This window comes from Acinonyx jubatus, chromosome B1 (assembly GCF_027475565.1).
Source record: "Acinonyx jubatus isolate Ajub_Pintada_27869175 chromosome B1, VMU_Ajub_asm_v1.0, whole genome shotgun sequence".
Classification (NCBI taxonomy): domain Eukaryota; kingdom Metazoa; phylum Chordata; class Mammalia; order Carnivora; family Felidae; genus Acinonyx; species Acinonyx jubatus.
The window spans coordinates 46,588,658-46,608,276 of NC_069382.1; the positions used below are offsets into that span (position 1 = coordinate 46,588,658).

The 19,619-nt window shown below is 38.7% G+C and overlaps 1 long non-coding RNA gene across 5 annotated transcripts in view; it reads right to left on the reverse strand.

Moving 5' to 3' along the window:
• LOC128314398 (uncharacterized) overlaps positions 1 to 19,619 on the reverse strand; it is a 734,161-nt gene that overhangs the window by 660,163 nt on the left and 54,379 nt on the right. The gene's annotated exons all lie outside the window — the stretch shown is intronic.

A 19,619-nucleotide genomic window follows, 5' to 3' on the forward strand; every position in this document is an offset into this window, starting at 1 on the left:
GCCTTTACACAAATAATTATCTCCCGCTTTCAAATTTTACATTTTCAGGTCTTTCTGATTTCTCTTAATGGCCACTCCTATGGGTACCAAAGACCAGGTCAAAGATTTCTAATTATTCTTTGAATAGGATTATATGAAGTTCTTTGCCATGGACGTTCCCACGGTATGGATGGGAAAGATTTTTGTTTGTTTCCAAATGGAAGTGTATTTAAAGACGTAAGTTTCCCTCTAGAAATCCTGTTACATGGCCTTTCTCTCTGGGTTGACATCTTACAGGCTCTCCACTAGAAATTTCCCGTTTCTAGATCTAGTTTAAATTCAACTTGATGTCTAAGCTCAAATCCCTTTCCTTTTCAATGTTATTGATGTGCAACCGGAATAAGCAGGAGCAAAAAATAAAACAAATAGCTTTTGTTGCATAATGGACCAAGCTTTTTAGTCAAAGACTGAAAGAAATAAAGGGATTTCCTGGCTTCTTTAAATGGGTCCCACAATATCTAGCCTGGTGCTCTAATGCCTTCCAAATCCTCTTTGAGTGCTTTTTAATCCCTGCTAATGTGGAGCAGCAAGTCAAGGAATTGTGTATCTTTTTTCACCTACGTATTTGTCTGGCAAGGAGCACTAGATATCCTAGATACTATTAGAGTCTGAGCTATTAGAGGGGGACATGCATCTGAGCAGGCAGTAAGGAGGGTGGGGAAAACATTTAACCTAATGCGTATTCTTTAGACGTAAAGCACTGATGTCTGCAGTTAACAAGACATATGGTTGTATTGAGCAAGGAGGAGAAAGCTTTCCAATTCCGTTAAAGGTCTATTTCCACAACATATATAATTGAATTACATATCTGATTTAATCAGAAAATGGGAAAAATCTTTGGATATACAACACCCTGTGCCGACTACCTTAAATGAGAGCTCACCAGCTACCTCACTGCCAGCTTTAATACAGCAATTAGTGCTGGCAAAATTCTATTTGCTTATAGACCTAATTAGAGATCAAGAGAGTGGCTCACTTTTGATAATTGCATGGCTGTGGCCCATCTATCAGCCATTGTTAAATTGTTGTTATATTAATGTAAAGCTTATAATCACTGCTGTTCCAAATTGAATAAAATGTTCTTGACAATTCTCCAATGCAATTAATTTACATAAAAGCCTCTGGAACCAAAATTAAAATGATATACATCTTTGCAAAGGCTTCAGTTAAAACAAAGCTAAGTAATAAGGAACTCATACATCTTTTTCCCCTGCATTTTTATGTTTACCGGAGTTAATGGCCAAACAATCATTAAAATGTGCCTAAAACTAATTAAAATTGTTATGCGCATACCTCATTTGCTATGTACTCTAATTTATTATTCAAAGCATTAATATTTTAAACTCCCTGTCCCGGAGTCCGGGGAGATTCCAGGCAGTGGAACAGGAGGTCAGCAGCTCCCCTTCCTTCCAAGAATCTGCATATAAATCACATGAATCTTGCCAAGGCATTTGATATTGGCTCAGAAGAAATGATGGTATAGGTAGGCCTGTCTGGTTTGTTCCTTCTGCTTAAACTTAATAGATAAAACACAGTCATGTATCATCTGCAGATCTGTACAAGACTGCAAGCAAGGAAAATTACATGATAGGTGCCACATTTAGATCTACTCCAAAATAGAGAAAAAGAATGGTTGCAGGCTGTGTGCCTGGCACCTCCCCATTTAAGACTAGTAGAGGCAGGTATATAGGGTGGTATTAGGAACCTTCAGAGTTCCATAGTCAGTAGTCAATTGACGTGATCATTTATAGCAGAGCCAGGTAAGAGAATTCAGTCTGTGGGTGTGACATCAAAAGTCCTATTAATAATGTATATGCTTTCTGCTAATTTTAGGTCGTTAGTCTAGTTGTGTTGTTATTCAGTGACTAATATCTACCATTTATTTAGACACTACTCAGAGGCAGTGCTTCTCACATAATTTATCTAGTTTAATATATACACCAATACTATCACTGCTGCCATGTTAATATATGTGATGAGGAACCAAAGCTCAGAAATATTAAGTAGCTTGCCCAAGGTCACAACTGTCGATGACAGAGCAGGAAATTAAGCTCATATGTGTTTCCAAAATCCACGATCTTTCCATTAGAAGGATCCAGGATCCTTCTAAATAATGTCAATTCTTCTGGAGCTGATCAGTCAACCATTCCTTCCTCACATATCTTCTACATAATCCACCTTCACAGGCTTTGTTCTTTAGCTGTTCCTCATGTGCTCTTTGCCACCATGTCACCATAAGTCAGATCTAAGTACCATTTTTAGATCAAACGTGTGTGGATATCTTCTGCTATGGAAATAGGTACTAGGAACCAAAGCCTGTTCAAAGCAGGATAGTTGGTAAATCCCTGGCTTACTTGAGTCAAGTTTCATTGCTCTATGGACAGAGGAATATTTCAGACTAACTTGAGGTGAAAGAAAATACTAGTTATTTTGGCAAGGTGGAGTACAAAATGTGCATTTTTCTTGAAACCCATTTCTGATTTTTGATCTCCTGACTTGCACTCAGTCACACTGTGAACGTGAACAAATCAATCCCTCTTAGGGCCTATTTTCATCATCTCTGAAAACAGATGCTGTACAAGAAGTTCAAAAAGCATCCGTGAAGCTCTATTATCTATGATTTTATTTAAAAGTGCTTGAACTTAGACAGTGACCATAACTTAGGGCTCACAAAGTTGGAAAAGGTTCTACAAATGTGCTACAGAGTGTGGTTCAAAAGAAAGTTAGAAACTGAAACTTCATGGGCTAATAGGTGGTCGTGCATTGTTTTTAAAAAGGTTTTTACAAATAGAATCATTTTGTCCAAGAAAAGGTCTCCATGTGTGCATGCACACACACACGCACACCTGTTTGAGTGTAGAATTCCAATATATTCAACAGGTACAGCAAAAACAGGTGTGGGGGCAAAGGCTGTGCATGTGGAAAGATTCTAAGAATTTCTAGTTCCTGACTTCCTTGTCTCTACAACAAGAAACTCCGTGAAAGTCCAGGTCTCTGGGGACCTTCAATGGCAAATTATTCCCATGAGAGAGAGGCAGTGGCAGAGAGGGGGAGGGATCTAAAAAAATAGAATTATATGAAGCTCCTCATGGGGCTCTCTGGAAGTTTAGGTCACAAAAAATGAAAGAACCAAAGAGTGGTGAGTAAGACATCAAGGAGAAATAGAGACAAGCGGGTTTAATACTATCACAAGAGGAGCCAAAGCCAAGGTGCATCGAGGCTCAAGACAACATTATCGACCTTACACACAGGGCACAGAGTGAGAATAAAAATGAAGAACTCCCTGCTGGCGGGGGATGGACACTTTGGAGGAATGGTATGGTTGTTCAGAAGATTACTTCCAACTGCGGCCAGCCTGTGATGAGGATCAAAATAAAGCCAAGAACCCTTTGGTTGTAAAGGTGTTGGAAAATGGCAATGGACAATGCAACCTTTTTGAAGAGATGTGAAGATTTTGAGATTTGGCCTTGCAGAGATTTAGGGATAGGATGAAAGATGTTCCTGGCAAAGGAAAAGGCTGCCACGCCAAAGAAGGGAAGAAGGAGAACATAATGTACACCCAGGCACAGGATAGCTAGGCTCTGTAGGAGCAAAGGCTGGAAAGTAATGGAAGGTACACGTATTCATTTAACAATTAATTAGGGAACACCTACTATGTGTTCTAGGTGCCAGGGGTACAGTAATGGACAAAATAGAGAAAAATCCTTCTTAGTCTATAAGGAGACAGATACTTGAAAGATTGTGCACATGATAAAAATACATGGTTTAGTAAAATGTTATGAAAAGAAAAAGTAAAATAACAGAAACCTGAAATGTTGAGGTGAGAGTTGAATGGGAAGCCTCACTGAGAAAGGAATTTTGAATCAAAACCTGAAGTAGTTACACAAATGAGGGGGTGAAAAGCATCCTCAAAGAAGAACACCACCTGTGCCAAGATCCTAAAATGGGAACAAACCAGGAATAAGAGGGATTATAATTGGACAGAGAGTGGAGGGGAACCTAGGAGATAAGGGGAGCAAGGTAACCAGGGTCCAGCCTGTATAGGGCCTATAGAAGACAGTAAGTGCACAGACACTTCCTCTGAGACAATTAGGAAGCCACTGGAGGGTTTTAGCCAGAAGAGGAGTTTGAGCCATTCTTAAATTTTTAAATGATAAATCTGTCTACTGTGTGGAGAGAAGACAGCAGGAGGCAAGGACAGAAACAGGGAGAGCATTTAGAAGGCTAGACCAATAACCTAACAGAGAATATGGTGAATTGGGTCAAGATGGTGGCAGGGTGGGGACTAAGTGGTCAGTTTGTGGATATATGTTAAAGGTAAGATGTGCAAAAGGAAGAGACCCATAAAAAAGGACTTCTAGGGTTTCAGCTTCAGCAACTAAAAGAAAGACAAATGACTGACAAAGGAAGACAGAGAATAATTACTTTTTGTTTTATGTTGCTCTGCTTTTTCATGGAAAAATATTAGGAACTCAATTTTAGACATGTTAATTTTGATATGGATATCAGACATCAGGTGGAGGTATTACTTGGGCAGTTAGATATATCAGACTGAAATTTAGGGATAAGTCTAGGCTCCAGGTATAGATACAATATGAATGGGATGTAAAACCATGAAAGATCATCTAAGAAATAAGTGTAGGTGGAGAAGAAAAGTGTGACAGACTCAGTCCTGGAGCTCTCTAATGTTTTCAATCTGGAGATGTAAAGGCACACTGGTGAAAGTAATTGAAGAGAGATCAGAAAAGTGGAAGAAAAAAATCAGAACGTAGACGCCAAGAGCAGACCAAGAAGCAGAAAATAATCAACTATGTCAAATGCTTTTGACAAATCAAGTTAAATTAATATTGAAAAATGACCATGACATCTATTAGCACAGAAAATATGAACTTGAGGAGGTCAAGTATGGGGACATGGTTAGGGAAAAATCTGATTGCAGTGTGTTCAATTAAGTGTGTAAAGAGAAAAATGGAGACGATGAGTATAGACCTTTTAAGAGGGTCTAGATGGAAAAATAATGGGGCAGGCGACAGAAGAGGAAGTGAGATCCACTTCTCTTACATTTTTTTAAGATGCAAAAATATAAACATGTCTGTGTGATGATGAAAATCATCAAGTTAAGATTGGAGAAGATAAAACTAAGTCAAGATATTAAGCATGAGGTTGACAAATTTGACTTTTGTTTCATAGGCAATAAGGACAGATTGGAGTCAGCAGGTATAATATGTTCGAAGCAGACAAAAAATAGTATTGTTAAAAATACAGACTAGTGGGAATCATGGCCTAAATCACTTAATTTTTATTTTGAGAGAGAGAGAGAGAGAGAGAGACAGGGGGAGAGAATACAAGTGGGGTAGGGACAGAGGAAGAGGGAGAGAGAGAATCTGAAGTAGGCTCCACTCCCAGCACAGAGCCCAACACAGGGCTCAATCTCACGACCATGAGTTCATGACCTGAGCCAAAATCAAGAGTCAGACCCTTAACCAAATGAGCCACCCAGGAGCCCCTACATCACATGGTTTAAATCACCTTCCCTCTGCATTCCTAATGTTATAAAAACAGAATCTGGCATATGTAACAAAGATTGTGGTCTGGAGTGTTTGTTTCCTACGTCCATGATCTATTAGACCCTGTTGATCATTCTAAATAATGTTGATTCTTCTGGAGCTGACAGGTAACCATTGCTGCCTCACACATCTTCTACACAATCCACCTTCGGTCTTTGTTCTCTAATTCTTTCTTATCGGCTCTTCACCACCATGTCACCATAATTCAGATCTAAAAATGGCACTTTGAATAGATCAAATGCATGGAGATCTCCTTCTATGGGAACAGCTATAGGGTGAGTAAGGGAATAACACAGGTATTCACTAAAGTAGGGAAATTGGGAAAGGGTGGGGCCTGGACCAGGTTAACTGGTGAAGTGTGACCTGGCAAGTGTGCCTGTGCTTGCAGACATCTACATGGAACTTTGCAACAGGCAGTGGAGAGTAATCACCGTGTTGAAGAGAATCAGCTTAAAAACAAAACAAAACAAAACAAAACAAAAAACAACACTCTTGGGCTGCTGTGAATGTTTAAAAATTATAAAAGGTTAGTAAACCAAATTAAAATAAAAATATTGCCAATGCTTTGGGGCTCATTTACCTTTAATATGGTTTATGTAAGAATCCTTTAATATCTGCCTAACAAGATACATTATCATTTAAGAAGGAAAAAGTAATATGCACTAGTTGACAACATAGAAGCATATATTTCCTAACATTTTGATTCCAATAGATACAGCTAGTTGTACGGTGTCTGACACATGAAAAAGCCATTTTCCAAAATGAAAGCACAATCAATACCTGAAACCTTGAGAATCCTCAGATAATAGCTGTAAATAATCATAAGCCCTCACTGCCCAAGGATATTAGTGCTAACGGTCTTCACCTCACCCCTGTGTCTACACCAGACCTACAATTCTCCTCCACCATTAATGCTGTTTTACATGGATTTGGGGATCAATTCCTAGTTTTCTGATACCTGACTTTCTGACATGCTCTCACCCCACACTTGGCCCTTTGGTCCTGTTCTCTGTGCTTAGCATCTCCGTCCCTCTACCCCAATTGCTTTTGACTTGGTCTTTCCCAGCCCAGTACTAAACCCTTGTTTCATTGTCTACTTGGATAGACTGGAAAGATAACCTAGATAGGACCTATTTTAAAGACTCAAAAAAAGCTTCTAATCCAGACATCAGCAACCTTGACAGCCTCTTGGGGCAGAATGAATTATGCCCATTGTATCTCAAGGCATGTGCAGAGAAGATGAAAGAAAAGAGGAGGAAGGGGAAGAGTAGAAAAGAAAAACTAGAAAACACAGAAGCAGAAAGAGAGGGCACATTTGTCCTGGTCTGGATCCTACATGTCATAATATTCTAAATGCCAAGGGAGGGATGAGTACCAATCTAGAATTCATTTTTTAAATGTGTGTGGCACAAGAAAAGAAGGTCAATTTAACGAATTTTTCAGAATTCAAATTTGTTCAATTTATAGCTCTGTCATTTATTGTGAAAACATATACTTCCTATGTTTTATATTAAAAATGTTCTATTACAAAGGATTAAACCAAGTGATACTGTTTGCTTATTTTTAGTTCCTGGAAAAATGAAGAGTGAACCATTATGGGTGTAAGTGTGTAGTATGTAGATTGTTTACTCTGAAAAATCCAAAAATCTGGCAACCGCCGTCTAAATTAACTTACTTCTTTGTCAACCATGCAAGTTTGGCCGAGGCATTTTTGAATAGCTAAAAGAAATCATCAACATAGCCTCAGGATATATATATAGTCTTCAGTGAGTTTAGTTAGCAACTACTGTTGTCTTAAGTGGGTAAAAGACACAGAAATAAAGCACCTGTATTGTAAAGAAGGCAAGAGTAAGCAATGTAAAACATCATGAAAGAGCCATCCTTATCTGTAACCCTACCCCTGGGACCGTGGGTACCAGCCTGGCTGGTAATCCTTAACCCTGTGGAGGAATGATTTTGTAATTTAGGCTGGTCCTCGTATTTTTCTTTTCCAATTTCTATGAAGGTGCCTGTTTGGATTTGTACATGCCTTCATCTTATTCAGGCTGAACTTAAATGTTTCCTATGGCTGAGGAGGCACCTGGGTGGCTCAGTCGGTTAAGCGTCTGACTTCGTCTCAGGTCATGATCTCATAGTTCGTGAGTTCGAGCCCCATGTCAGGCTCTGTGCTGACAGCTCAGAGCCTGGGACCTGCTTCGGATTCTGTGTCTCCCTCTCGCCCTCTGCCCCTCCCCAACTCATGCTGTCTTTGTCTCTCAAGATAAGTAACATTTAAATAAATAAATAAAATCGATAAATTTATTTATATAAATAAATAAAATCAATCAATCAATCAATCAATCAATCCATCCTATGGCTGAAACAGTTCTTCCTTGGTTGTCTTTTGTGTAAAAAGCTCCCCATGGTCTTCTTTTCTCTCCACTTTCCTTTCTAGGCAGGAACTTCTAGGAAGCCAAATTTTGTTTACCTAAGTATGGCTGACCCTAATTAACATGTCACAGGACCTGCTAATGTTCACGCATGTTCTCCTGCCTCTAAATCTTCATTCTTTTTTTAAGCATATTTATTTATTTTGAAAGAAAGAGACTGTGAGCAGGGGAGGGGCAGAGAGAGCATCCCAAGCAGGCTCCATGCTGTTGGTGTGGAGACTGACGCAAGGTTTGAACTCACGTAGCATGAGATCATGACCTGGGCTGAGATCAAGAGTCTGATGCTTAACCGACTGAGCCACTCAGGTGCCCCCTCTAAATCATCATTGTGAGCAAACTTTGGTATATACCTTCCCTCTTCTGTTAGGGTCTTATCCAATGTGACAGCAGCATGAGCAGAATGTCAGCCCTCAGTTCATAATGTGGACCAAATTCTATTTTAGCTTAATCTTTTTTGCCTACAGAAATACATGTGAAAAAATTGCATCCACTCCCCTCACTCAACATGCTCACTTCTGACCTTTCACGTTTTCACAAGAAGTCAACATTTGCAAAGGCAATAGTACAAAAGGGAAAAAAAAACAGGGAGGGAAGAGAGAAAGTAATAATCTAGCATTTTTACTCTGCCAGAGAAGTATATTTACTCACAGCAACAGCTGACCTTTTTCAAGAAGGACATCTTTAGACAGGTGGTTTTCCTGTTAATCATGAATTATCATTCTGCTCCTAGCTTACAAGGCTGTGCTCCTTACAAACACCAGAGATAACGTAGTAACACAGGGGGCATGCCAAATTCTCTTAGAATCCTTGAATGCTAGCACTGAAAAAGTGTTTAGAGGTCAGCCGATACAGAAAGTTATTCATTTCAATAAAACACGCCTTGAGAACCTTTCTTTGTGTGTGTGTGCATATTAGGGGAGGGGGGTGGGTGGTTGGTATCTGCCAGGAAATGTACTAGGTGATGGGAATATACAGATAAAATAAACAGTTTCTGTCCTCTTGAATAAATAATAGCCAGAAAGGTTAAATGACTTCGCTGAGGTTGTATGTGTAGTGGCTACGCAATGAGGTACCCTCATTACACAACCCTCCTACTTCTTTCTTCAATGCAGATTTATTTACCCTTCTAACTACCAACAGTATTAATAACATCTCTTCCCTTATGTTCCTATTGAATTAACATTACATCGTCCTTATTCATCCTTGTGCCCACCACTAGTTGGCGGTGGGGGGCGGGGGCAGTGGTGCTTGAAGATGGCACATATTTGCATTTCTTCCTAAATGTGTACATGTTTTTTCTGGGTGTAGACTCCACCATAACCCATGTTGATGGGATTGTGTGTACGGTAGGAACGGGCAAGGGGGAAATATGTAATTATGGAGGATTGGTCTACTGTCCCAGTGATCTCATGGTTCAGTGATTTGGAGGTCAATAGAAAGGTTAGAACAGAGTCATTCCACACCAATAAAGAAGAGTCCTTTCCAACTTACTTGATCCTTGTCTGCTTTGTGACTTTTAACCAACTGAGACCCAACACTACTTACTGCACACCTTCGCAAGCCACGTAAGACAGTAAATAAAGCTTCAGAAGCACACTTTTCCTTTGGCTCACAAATTATAATACTTTTTTCATACCATTAATGCAGACAAAAAGAGGTCTTTAGGCTCCTTATTATAAACATACACAGGAAAGCCCTGGTTTGTGAGCATAATTTGTTCCAGAAACATGCTTGTGATCCAAGTCACTTGTATACCAAGCAAATTTCCCTATAAGAAATAATGGAAACTCAGAGGATTTGTTCCACAACCCAAAAATATTCATATAAAAATGATTACAATATTGTAATAGAACACAAGGTAATAATTAAAATACAAAATATTAAAAAAATAAATTAACCTGCACTTACCTTTGAAAACCTGCATGGCTGGAGTGAGGGAAACCGGAGAGAGGAGGGTTATTGTGTAAGACGACTTTCACTATCACTAACAGAATCACTGCTATCTATTGGCTCAATGGAATCTTTGTCTTTTCCTCAAACTTCAACAAGGAACCTATCTAATGACCTAGAATGAAGCAAAGCATTCCTAAGCTTACTCTTCTTTGGAAAAACCAAGGACTGCCTCTAGGTTCTTTGAAGTGACAAAAAGTACACTAGTGCCAGTTGTGGAAACCTTCCAATGTTCTGAAAAATCACAGATTTCTATCAAATACCATGGCCTGAGACCAAGCATGGGAGAGGATCACCATCAACCATCATCATCACCATCATCACCATGGGAGAGAGGTAGAGAGACAGAGACAGGAGGGAGGGAGAGAGGATGTGCTCAGTTGTGATCACGCGACATTCGGCATTGTCCATTTGTCCGTTTGTCCATTTGTCCATCGTCCATTTGTCCATTGTCATATTGCAAGATATCACTTGTTTGTCAAGCTAAAATTTATTTGAAATGTTTGCTTCTCCTGCAGAACACTCGCAGAACAAGTTACTCGCAATCCAAGGTTTTACTGTATAAAATTTCATATACATGTACCTATGAAATGTTCAAGTGTAGCAAAAACAACTGGGTAAAGCTCATCAGAAATCATCTAGACCATGAACAAGGATAATTTTGATATATAAAAGTCTCATTTAACTTTTAAGAAACGATTTTGCCTTAGAAAGACTTTTGTGAAAGCAAAATAAGTGATTTTACTTTTCTGTAAGTAAGGCTATTGGAGCTTAGAGAATTTGCCAGGGGATTCACCACAAATCAAATTAGTTTTGAAGAAGCATAAGTTGGTAATAAAAATAGGAGTTACTAAAAATGGAAAAAGTACAAAGTTTAGAAATTATTTTTGTTTGCTTTTGATAGGGAAAAAATGACCATATTAGAAGTGAAACCCTCAGAATGATATCTTAATATTCCAAACTTTAACTGTGACATTTCTACTTCCTGGTTCAGCGTTATTCATACGACCGAAGTAGGTTCACTGTGATGGAAATCCACACCTTCCATGGAAATATTCTCTCTACCCTGCAGGGTCAGACGAGGGAACAACTTCCTATGTAGCCATTTTAAGACAACCATAGGGAAGGCTATTAGAATGATATCAACACCTGGGAGTAGACCTAAAAAGGGAGGAAAAAAACTTAGTCCTGGACAATTTTGCAAAGAAGCCATATCAAGCTTCCCCTAAAATCAGAGTTAACTCTTCCATTTTTAGGTAAGTTCAAAACTATCTCTTATTGTTTAAATTAGATGGAGCCTATTTCTGGATCCTTGCCAAAATATCATTGCTAATTTGTAGGGTCATTACAGCCCCAAATCTGGCCCTTGGTCTGTCAAAAATTCCCATTTTATCCTTACCTAGAAGTGATCAAATTCTTGGAGAGTAACTCATGCCAACTAAATTAATAAGAAAAAGATTTTTAAATTAGAGTTTCAATTAATTATGTCCCAATAATAAATGGTCAAAAGAAGATTTTGGTTCTTTGGCAATTACATTTTCTCCTTATCCCAAATCTACATCAGAAGCCAAATTTTATCTAGCAGTATAATGGTGACCTTGAATTGGAAATAAGTATAGTCACTTGTATAGCTTTCATGAAGCATTTTCTGAAGGAGTATACTTCTAGAGTACAACTTTTGGTGGATATTAATAGCTGTTGCATAAAAAGGTATTCTCTAAGTCAAATGGTTTTGAGAAATTCTAGGTTAAATAATTTAAAGTGCAGGACTTCTAAGAACCTTACTAAATTAACATGCTTTGTAAATACCAAGATGAAGACACATTGTGGGTTATGCATATTTTACTTTCCTTTTTCTATGGACTCTGTTATGGGATAGAGCCATGTAGGGCTACTTCCTGTTGTTGTCCTATTAATTCTTGCTTTAAAATACATCCTAAACCCAATATTGTCACCACTTCTGTTATTTATGCCATAGGTCAGCTCATTGCCAGCTTTCACCTGGACTGTTGCAGTAGCTTCCTGACTGGCCTTACTCTTTCTACCCTTCACCTTGATTATTTATTCTCCACAAAACAGCTAGAATGATTCTTTTAGAACTAAAGTCAAATTCTGTCCCTCATCTGCATAAAACTGTGGGATGTGACAGGTTTATGGCATTGAGTGTACTGGTGGTTTTGTGGGTACATACTGATCTCCAAACTCATCAAGTTGTATACATTACACGTGGACAGCTTTTTGTATGTCAAAAACATAAAAATGAAAGAAGGTTTCTAAGAATGCTAAAAAGAAAAAAACCAACACAAAAACAAACTAAAGACCCAATGGCTTCTCATAACACAGTAAAATTTAAAGCTGTACCATGAACTAGAAACCTTTTTCATCTGTCCTATAGACCCATGCCTTCATCTCCAACCCTTGTCCCCTGCTCATTCCGTCCCAGCCACCGATGCCCTCATTTCCCCTCAAATACATATATGCACCCTTGCCTCAGACTCTGCCTTTTCTGCTACCTTTGTCCACGTGCTCTTTGCCCACATATCCTCTTGACATGTGCTCTTAATTTATTCTCATCTCTCATAAGATACCACCTTCCCAATCTACCCTGTCAGTAATAGCATCCTGTCATCTCTGTCGCCTTCATACAGTTTGTTTATTCAAAGCTCTTTTCACTATCTTACGTCATATATTTGTTATTTATTTTTTGTTACCTCTCCTAAAATTTAAGTTCCACCAGGGATTCTGTTTCACTAACAACTCTTTAACCATGGCCTTCATAAGATAAGCACAGAATAAACTTTGTTGCATCAATAAAAACTCAAAGTGCCCTCTCCTCAGAAGAGTAGAGAAATACTGACCAATTCTTCTTTTATCTAGGTACCAGGCTGACCATTCTCTAGTCTGTTAGCAAAATTTAACAGAATATTTCTTCAGGGTTTCTTCTTTCTGATGATACCCATATTCTAGTCATGTTTTTCTTGATTACACATTTTTTCTCATAAAGCACCTTTACCTACACAGGTTAATTTTAGAATAGGTTATTTTTTTCAGAAATATCATCTCATCCTTACATGACTTTTTAAAAAACAGCTTCACTTTTTGAACATATTTTTAACTAATGTTAGCACCACTCTGATAGCTTCACGTACAGGCCACACTTATTCACTGAATACATTTTAAGAAAAATTTAAGCCTTACCATGCCTTACCATGCATGTGTTATTTATGCTAATTATGTCTTAGGTTTTTCATTAGTAATTATCAGTAGTTAAAAAAAATTACAATACAGTTAGGAAGACTAAATGAAATAAGACATTCAAAGTGCTTAGCACAGATCTCCATAGGTGGTAAACATTCAAATGTTAAAGGTTTCACTATGTAGTATCACTGTCGAGCCTATTATTAAGCACCAATACTTAATCAGAGATTCCTGATGAAAACCTCTATGTTGGGTCAATAAGATTATTCATATTCTATGGCACAAAGCACTGATTCTAATATAAATGAACTAAACATACAGCTATAGCAACAACCTACAGATAAAAGCTGAGTATAGCAATTGTACTACGGATTCTATAATCAAAAATAGTTCTCAAAGCCAAACCTCTAAATTGAGCTGATAATCATTCTTGAAGTGTCACCAAGGGATATTCTTACTTTCTGTTTCTGGCTGTAAAAAAACCACCAAAAGTAATGATGAAAGAACATTACTGAGGGGCTCCTGGGTGGCTCAGTCTGTTAGGTGTCTGACTCTTGGTTTGGGCTCAGGTCATGATCTCATGGTTTGTGGATCCAAGGCCCTCAACAAAGCGCTTAACTCACAGTACAGATTTTGTGATGGTACTACAATTGGAATACAAACCTTCAAACTCCCCAACCAGTCATATGAATGCCATAATATTGTGTTTCCATTGCTGTAAAAACAAACAAACAACTGCAGAGGACAGGATGAATGAGCAGGTAAGAGTCAGGAAATACTACCAAGGTAGGTATTCACCACCATCTACCAGGGTGCTCTACCCATGGTTACAACAATGAAATACTTCCACACCGGTTGACAAAGAGCCACTGCCCTGCACCCATCAAATGCCCTCCCCCGATCCTGCATGCACTGATGCCTGTGCCCACCTAATCCTTTCCTCTGGAACCCCTGGTTCTTTCACATTTAGCAACTAAAGGATCAGTACCTACTGCAGAAGCCTCTGCAGGCCCACTGCTGACTGCTGCCTCCTCTGTTCTGAGCATTTGGTACAAATGCAGTTTCTGTTTTTAAGATTTTTAAAACCATCACTGGCTGCTTAAGACTTCACAGAGATGTTATGAAGATCCAATAATGTTATGTTTATGATAGCAATGTTAAACTAGAAGATGCTGGATATCAAGATAAGTTCTCTTGATCTCTTCTAGGCACTAAGCCACATTACCATGAGACGTGTATGAACACCTCTAAAGGGTATCCTAGTGTTCGTTCCTAATTGTTATATTTCAATACTAACAATACCCATTAGTTCATCAACTGATAATAAAAATTATCATCTACAACTCTTGTCAAAATTATCCATCTGGTCAATTTCATTTCCTGCCGAAGTATCTAGCAGAAGGTAGCTTGGTGACCGTGTAGGAAACAAATGGCCTGAAAGACAAGGTGAGGGCCGGGTGGCCTCAAATTAGAAATAATGTGTGAATGTCAAAGTAGTTAAAAGAGGTGGTGTGGGATGAGGAGGTGTAGAGGAACACACTACTTTCCTTTTGTAAAGACAGAGTTAGAGGTTTTATAGTTTAATTCACTGAATTTGGTTTTGAGAAGGCTCTCCTCTCCTCAGGAGTCATAATGTAAGATTGTCAGAGTTTAATTTCTAAGCAATTTTCTTGAAAGATAGATAGATATAAACAAATTTACAAAAAAAACAAAACAAAAAAACAAAAAACCAAAAACACAGCATCTATATATAGTCACAGGATTGTTTTTCTTTTTCCAAAGCCCCAAATTTTGTTCTGGTTATTGACACTTCTAATTTCATTTCCCATTTTAACATGCTTAACCACATGACATCTTTGCTTCACTAAATAATGGAGTTGAATATAGAAAAATATATTATGGTAATGTGGGAAAACGCACATTTCTCCTAAGAAAATAGGTCACTGAGAATGTTGTTCAGTAGGCAGTATACTGGGGGCACTTCGGAAGTTGACCATACTGTGCACGCTGCAATTCATCCATATCCATTAAAGTTTATTTACATCTAACCATCATTGCTTTAAAAATAATTATTATTCTACTTTAGAGGGAAAACAACAAACATTTTGGAAAAACAGTCTTTTGTCATAATTTTAAAAGATACTACTGTGAGAAGCTGTGCTTTCAGAAGGGATAAGGAGACAGAAAAGAGTAAAATGATTGTGAGGATTGGAGCAGAGAATTTGAATTTACAGAAAGCTACATACCTAAATAATAGCTTTCAACAACCTTCATTCCATTTATTTCTTCGTCGTACAAAATAAAATGAATTGTCTTAGGCTATGCTGACATAACATGGGATATTTCCACGGACATATAACTGGTATGATTAAATTTACAGAATTAACTCGTTACTTGAGTATTGTTTAGACCAAAGCTTCATGGCACAGAAACACAGACATGGTTTTAACTTATGTTGGTGGTGTTGATGCTGAGCAGCAGAGGAAAAATTCAAAAACTTCCTATTATACAGACACCCAATTATCAGCCCATCACAGCAGAATCTGTTTTCCTTAAGCCTAATAGAGCATGAGGATACCATAACCAGGAAGCAGCAAACATCTATTTATGCCACCCAGATGACGGCACTGAAACCCCTGTGTACTCTTTATAGTCCTTTGGGAAAATGATTAGTGGAGCAAACAGGCAATATACTGCTGAAAGCACAATCCATTATCACCCAAGGCTGTCTTAAAATGATAAAATCTGAAAACATCAGAACAACCTCTTTAGAAAGGAAACAGGTATTACTACGTAATGGGGTCAACCGGTGAACATAGCCATAATAAACTCTAATCGTACAGTTTTGTCTCTTCCTGTGGACAGTCATTTGAAATAGAAGCGAGAGAAAAGCCACTCCTGGTGTTTGCAGAGGACACCCCAATATTCACAAATATCATACTGCTAAATGCAGGCTAGGCGTCTTTAGAGGCCAGCGTGTTTGCAAGCTCGCTTTCTTCCCGACCGACTTCACAGTAGGGTGGGCGATTTTTGTATACAATGCAAGATTCATTGGAACTGCAAGTTAGAACTTTTTCAAAATGGGGCACCGTGTCCCCTTCTTCACCTAATTCTTTTTTAAAAAGCAAAATTCCATTCTTTGAGCAATTCATCCGTGTTTCCTTTTCATCCGCGGTCAGTGAAAAAGGGTGGAAACAAGGCATATTATCTTCCCATCCGCCTCCCCCATCCATGTTGCCACCCTCTACAATTACTTTCCGCACCACCCTGCATGAACCAGAGGGACAGCCATTAAAACACTACCACACGTTGGAGCCAAGGCTGCTCCAGCCCACAGCTGAACTTAATAAAACCGTTAATGTCAGAGCCTGCCGGCTAGCATCCCAGGAATGCCACTTGCTCAAAGCCCTTCCATTCCAGCCATGCGTGTGGCATTTCATCCTTCTCCCCATGCAGAACCATGCCATCTGCTAGGAGACACAGATCTACCACATGCCAGGTGACATTTTCCTTTAAATTCTTTTTTTTTTTTTATTTACTAGGAAATATTCTCGACAGGCAGACAGCAAGAAGAAATTTGAGCTCTACCTAGGCCTGTTTCTCCAGTCTCTTGGAATTTATTATATTCTGGCTCTGCATTTGAACGGTTGGTGAGTAATTTGTGGGCAGGCATCCTTAGGAATAAGTCTGGAAATAAGTAATAAAAAGCTCCAAGCACTGGCACTGTAATAAACCAAGGGGTAACTATGGAGTTGAATTAAAAAAAAAAAAAAAAAGGAAGAGGAAAGAGTCATTAAATCAATAATACCGAGGTCTGATGGAGCTGTGTGAAGTCAATAACATCATAAACTTTTATACTGACTTTGTCATGGGAACATGCTATTATCTGTGGCAAGCGATGGTGTAAGAATTCAGGTCTGATGCCTTATCCTCACAGAAAGAGGTGGGTGGGGGGGGGGTGTTGGAAAAGCTTCGTGCTTTTGTCCATTTTAGATAAGGGTTGAATACTGCCTACATAGATGGCAATGTATGTAAAGTCACTCAGACTGTGGTGGAGTCAAAGGAAAATACGAGAGAAGCGATTTTTAAAAATAGAGATCAATCCTTACCTCCAGGTTTAATTCAAATTGTGACTAGAATCAGTCCTTCCCTTCAGGGATAGCTGTAAAAATCTTAATCTATAGATCTGGAGTGTCGATATAGGACAGAGAAGTAAACCACAAAATTCAGACATAGGGTCCCAGCAGCCCCTCTGTAGGAAGAAGCATGTTCACTTAAGTACCAAAGACGGTCTCAAAAGCCAGATCAGCTATGCCCATTATCTTTGGCACGTACCATATGACTTATTATTGTTTGGCCTAATTATGAGCGTTGGTAGAACACTTAGATAACATTGGACAGAGTATATGTAATATTGTGTGTGTATATATGTATATATATATATATATATATATATATACATACATATATATACATAATAAGCACATATATCATTACTGGGTCAATTGTTTAAACCTACACAAGTTATTTCAGTTTACTACTCCTGAAATTGACTAATAAACAACAGATTTATATTTAATAAATCCTTACTTTCCTCCGTGTGTTATGTTCTTCTATTAATTCCCCCCTTGACTTCATACATTCAAATAGACACCCATCTCACCTCCCCAAAGCTCACACTCAAGCTGTCAGTGACCTCCCCGTGACTAAACTCCACAGTGTCCACTTGGGCAAACGGACGGATTCCTCGAAAACATCATTCTGATTATGTCAGTTCTTCCTGATGCCTGCCTTCCCCTAGCCTCCTCTGTCAGCCCTGACAAAATACTTAAATGCTGATTTTGTTATGACTCTTGTCTCTGGTCTGTCCATACCCCTCCAGACACCACCCCCCCCCCCAATATCATAGTAACTACCTGCTCACCACTGCCATCACACTAGCCTCCCTTTACTTTCTTGTATTTGTTATGGTCCCTCCCACCTTTGCACCCGATACTCCTTTTCTGAATGTTCTCCCTTTTCACCTCCTGACCAGGTACTCTCAACAGCACCTGTTACTTCACAGTAGCCTTTACACAACTTCAAATTTATACTAATGCTTTGACTAGTGAGGACATTTGTTCTTTTGAAGTAGTTTGTACACTTCCTGAAGACATGAGAAACCTATTTCTCTGACCTTTGAATCTCTGGCATCTAGCACTCTGTTTGTCACCTACTAAACCCAGAATAAAAATCCATTCCAAGAATAGATGGAGAAATATCACCTGTCCTGTGCTTCTTCCGGACTCTTATTCCACTACTGTTCGCTAAGTGCAAGAAAGCTTAGAAATAGACTGGAGATCAGGATACAAAAAATTAGCTATTGATTCATCCATAAAATGTTACTGTGCCTTTTCCAAAAAGGTTAACAAGAAAATGATGATCACTGTACTCAAAGAATTTATGTTCTGGTGTGATAAGCAAAAACAAAAGCAACAACAACAACAAAAATAACCCACCAAACCAAACCCAAAACCCAAACCAAAAAACAAGAAAAGATACACATTGTGACACTGCTTAAAAGGAAAATACATAAGGAAACAGGATAAATAAAATATCAGGAGTGTCCTTGGGGTGGTCAGTAAAAATATCTGAGAAGAGCAAACTGAGAAACCAAGTGGACAAAGAAATGAGCTGTACAGAGAAGGAAGGGGAGAACATCCCAAGCAGAGAGAATGGCATATTGAAAGGCCCCAAGTAATAACTGATCTGACATCTTCCAGAAATAAAAAGAAATTGCCTGAACTAACCATAGAGTGGCGGGGATAAGATTAAAGGTGGGTCTGGGCTCTGCAGACCAACATAAAGACTGTAGATTTTATTTAAAATGTGATGGATAATCATTGAAGGGATTTAAGTAGGCAGGACCATACTCTGGTTTACATTTGAGCAAGATTACTATTGCTTCTGTGTGAAGAATGGATTCAAATGAGCAAAAGCAGAAGGAAACGGGCTAACTGGGAGTCTTAGGGACTCGTAGACATAACATGGTGTGGAAAAGCATGTAGCTATGAAGTGGAGTGCCACACACACATTTGAAATATATTTTGAAGATAGAAATAAAAGGACTTGTTAATGGTTATGAGTGCTGAAAGGGACACAAATTGAGGATAACTTCAGGTCTCCAACTTCAACACCTGGGTAAATGATGGTGATATTTGCTGAAATGGAAAGCTGGGGGGAGGGTAGAGAGAGGACAGGAGGACCAAGTAATATAGGTCAGAGTAAGAATCTGGCATCAGCCTCTTTTAATCAAGACATTCACCTTTCTGTTCACAGCCATCTCTACAAAGCTGCCCCTATGCATTTTTATGATCCAGTTGAAATTACAGGTCTTTGTCTACCCTACATTGGTTACTGGAAAACAGGATTTTATCTTTCTCAATAATAGTGACTA